The 4,223-nt window shown below is 45.3% G+C and overlaps 1 pseudogene; it reads left to right on the top strand.

Moving 5' to 3' along the window:
- The first annotated feature begins 1,796 nt into the window (after positions 1-1,796).
- Positions 1,797-3,408, top strand: LOC115776295 (uncharacterized; annotated as a pseudogene).
- The last annotated feature ends 815 nt before the right edge of the window (positions 3,409-4,223 follow it).

Genomic DNA, 4,223 nt, shown 5'->3' with positions numbered 1-4,223 from the left:
TGGTCTGTTAATCATCTGGTACAAGGCCACACTGAAAGAATAAATAAGTTACATTATCTCCATTTTATCCCTTTATTTCCATTTTTGTCCCACTGTTGATGCATGTCAAGATGCTTGTCTCAGTCACGTGATATCCATCCATCCATCCATTCTCTTCCGCTTATCCGGGGCCGGGTCGCGGGGGCAGGAGCCTAAGCAGAGAAGCCCAGGCTTCCCTCTCCAAAGCCACCTCCTCCAGCTCATCCGGAGGGACCCCAAGGCGTTCCCAGGCCAGCCGAGAGATATAATCTCTCCAGCATGTCCTGGGTCTACCACGGGGCCTCCTCCCGGTGGGACATTCCCGGAACACCTCACCCAAGACGCTGCCAGGAGGCATCCTAATCAGATGCCCGAGCCACCTCAACTGGCTCCTTTCGATGTAGAGGAGCAGCGGCTCTACTCTGAGCCCCTCCGGGATGGCCGCACTCCTCACCTTATCTCTAAGGGAGAGGCCAGCCACCCTTCGAAGGAAACTCATTTCTGCCACTTGTATTCAAGATCTTATTCTTTCTGTCACTACCCAAAGCTCGTGACCATAGGTGAGGGTAGGAACGTAGATCGACCGGTAAATCGAGAGCTTCGCTTTTACACTAAGCTCCCTCTTCACCACGACAGACCGGTGCAGCGTCCGCATCACTGCAGAAGCAGCCCCGATCCGCCTGTTGATCTCCCGCTCCCTTCTCCCGTCACTTGTGAACAAGACCCCGAGATACTTGAACTCCTCCACTTGGGGCAAGAACTCATTCCTGAGCCGGAGAGGGCACTCCACCCTTTTCTGGCTGAGGAACATGGCCTCAGACTTAGAGGTGCTGATTCTCATACCAGCTGCTTCACACTCGGCTGCAAACCATTCCACTGCGAGCTGGAGGCCACCCCCTGATGAAGACAACAGGACCACATCATCTGCAAAAAGCAGAGATGAGACTCTGAGGCCACCGAGGAAGAAGCCTTCCGCCACCTGGCTACGCCTAACAATTATGAACAGAATCGGTGACAAAGGGCAGCCCTGATAGAGTCCAACACCCACAGGAAACATATCTGACTTATTACCGGCTATACGGACCAAGCTCTCACCGCGGTTGTACAAAGACTGAATGGCCAGACACCCCATACTCCCGCAGGATCTCCCACAGGACACCCCGAGGGACACGGTCAAATGCCTTCTCCAAGTCCAAAAAGCACATATAGACTGGTTGGGCAAACTCCCACGCACACTCTAATATCCTTGAGAGGATAAAGAGCTGGTCCAGCGTTCCGCGACCAGGACGAAAACCGCATTGTTCCTCCTGGATCCGAGGTTTGACTAACGGACGAACCCTCCTTTCCAGCACCCTGGCATAGACCTTACCGGGGAGGCTGTGGAGTGTGATCCCCCAAAAGTTGGAGCACACCCTCCGGTCTCTTAAAGATGGGGGCCACCACCACGGTCTGCCAATCCAATGGCACTGCCCCAGATCTCCACGCGATGTTGCAGAGGCGTGTCAACCAAGACGGCCCTACAACATCCAGCGCCTTCAGGAACTTGTGTTTTTTTCATCTCTGTGTTAATAACACAGTGAATACAAGGAAGATGCATAATTGCAGTGTTATATTTTCTAAAAGGAAAAACACAACACAATGAATGCTAAAAGAAAAGATTTGGCTTTGACTTCTTGGGGAGAACTATTGGCTATAAAAATAATTTAATTTGATGTCAAGATTGAGCAGAAATGGATTACTTAAGTATTATATCATGTGAAAATAATAAAGAAACAATTATGTATGTTCCCTGCAGAATAAATCTCATCTCATCACTATATGAGGATATCTCATCAGGCAGTTTTCTCATCTCTTCAGGACCTCCTGCTGTCTACCAGCTGCGACCTAAAGAAGAGAAGTTTGAAACGCTGACAAGAATCACTGTTGGTGAAAAAGACATTAATAAAATGAATAAAACCATCTTACTTGTGGGTGAAACAGGAGGGGGGAAATCTACTCTGATCAACACTCTGGTCAACTACACCATGGGAGTGAAGTGGGAGGATCAAGTCTGGTTTCAGATGGTAGAGGAGGAGGAGGGGATAAATCAGACAGAAAGTCAGACCTCAGATGTGATCGTTTACGAGATCTTCGGTTTTGAAGGTAAAACTCTGCCCTACTCTCTGACCATCATCGATACTCCTGGATATGGAGACACCAGAGGGATTGAACAAGATGACATCATCAGTGAAAGATTGCTAGTCTTGTTTCGATCAGATGATGGAGTTCATGAACTTAATTCAGTGGGTCTGGTGATGAGGGCCACAGATAATCGACTGAGTGACCGACAGAAGTACATCTTCAGTTCAATGATTTCTCTGTTTGGAAAAAACTTGGAGAAAAACATCGTAGCTCTCATGACGCACTCAGATGGAATGCCACCGGAAAATGCTCTCAAAGCTCTTGAAGCTGCAAAATTAAATGTGCCAGAAATGAGAAGAATGAGCCTGTTTACTTCCTGATTGATAACCAAGAGAGAAAAGAAGAATATGAGGACTCTTTAAAAAAATCATGGGACTTAACGGAGCGCCAGATGCATTATTTTGTAAGCTTTCTAGGAAGATGTGGACCTCAAAGACTGACGAAAACAAAAAAAGGTGTTGAAGAAACGCGTCAAACTGAAAGCCAGCATCCAAAATCTGCAAGAGAAAATCAAAGTGACTGAACTGAAACAGAGAGAAATCAGACAAATTCAAGTAGCTCTGAAGACTCATGAAGAGATTGTGAAGAAGAATTAAAAAGTTCATTGTAGAAGTTGATGAGGTCTACAAGGAAAAAGAAAATATTAAAGGTGGGATGTGGGTTTTGTTTTATGAAGGAGCTCTGTGCTGTACAGTCTGTGAGGAGAACTGTCACTATCCTGGATGCACAACAGCCTGGTATCCTGGACACTGTGAGGTCATGAAAGATGGACGCTGCACTGTTTGTACCAGGAAGTGTCCTGCATCAAAACATGTGAAATACAAGTGGAGATATGTGACAAAGACAAGAAGAGTTACAAAGACGATGGAAGAAATGAAGGCAAAATATGAGAGAAATAAAGATGAAGGTCAAAACAAATCAAGCCTTTTGGAAAATCTTGAAAAGGAAATGATGAAACTGACAGCAGAGAGATCAAAATATCTGGATGAGTCCTACCAACATGTTGTCAGTCTGAACGAGCTTGCCCTAAAAATTGAGTCAGTTTCCACTGTTGTCCACTTGGACTTCCTGATTGAGAAGATGAAGGAGGAAGGAGACACAGAGAAGGTCCAGAAACTGGAGGAGATGAGAAGCAGAGTGGATGAAGGAACCAGAGCAGCTGTGGAGTACATACAGAATAAACTAACAACATCTGGAACGAGAAGTTAAAGATGTGACGAGATAGAAAATATCATTCTTATCAGTAGTACTTTGAAACTCTAAACATTAAAAAGTTATGTTGTCATAATTTGATTGTGACATTCTTTTAATGTCATTACAAAAATATGGTGTTGGAGGAATTTTCTAAATCTGGAAGTGCTTAAGTATTTCAGGTTTTTGTGTGTCATATAATCAATGTACAGCTGGTAAACGGTGTGATGCATTAATGTAGGGGCTGGGACCAGCCAGGTCATGTTTGTAGATAAGAAAAACCTGAGATCTGTGCTTTTAAACGCAGTGAGGGCGCCCCCTGCTGGTTAATGATCAGTACAGCAGTCTGTGAGAGCAGCCCCTCCCTCCCTGATGTCTCAAACTTAACCCACAGTGTCTCTGTGTTCTCCACAGATACATGTGTTTCTGTCTCGCTGTTCTAATGTGGTTCTAATGTTGTCAGTATGAGCTTTATTCTGCTGCTCCTCTCATGGTGACTCAGTGTCAGTAAAGTGGTTGTGGGACAGGAACATGTCACTGACTGATCCAGGAACAGTCCAACATGTTGTTGTCTTTCTAATCAGTGAGTACAGAGGATGTTAGAGACACTGAACTCAGACACAGGGCAGAAAGACTCAATCCAACTTTGACTCTTCAGTGTTTGTGAAGAGTCCGGTCCTGAAATCTGATCTTCTTGGATCTGATCGATACCTTGGATTCTTCATGTGTGTTCATGCTCTGAATGACTCTGAAATATTCCTGATGACTCAGGCCGAGTGGAAACATTTGGATCCTTTGATGTTGGACTTGATTTTTTCAGATTCTCTAGATTC

The sequence above is a fragment of the Archocentrus centrarchus genome, unplaced genomic scaffold (genome assembly GCF_007364275.1).
Source record: "Archocentrus centrarchus isolate MPI-CPG fArcCen1 unplaced genomic scaffold, fArcCen1 scaffold_30_ctg1, whole genome shotgun sequence".
In the NCBI taxonomy this organism is placed as follows: Eukaryota; Metazoa; Chordata; class Actinopteri; order Cichliformes; family Cichlidae; genus Archocentrus; species Archocentrus centrarchus.
The sequence above is the reverse complement of the archived record's forward strand: the minus strand, read 5'-3'. Positions and strand labels throughout refer to the sequence as shown.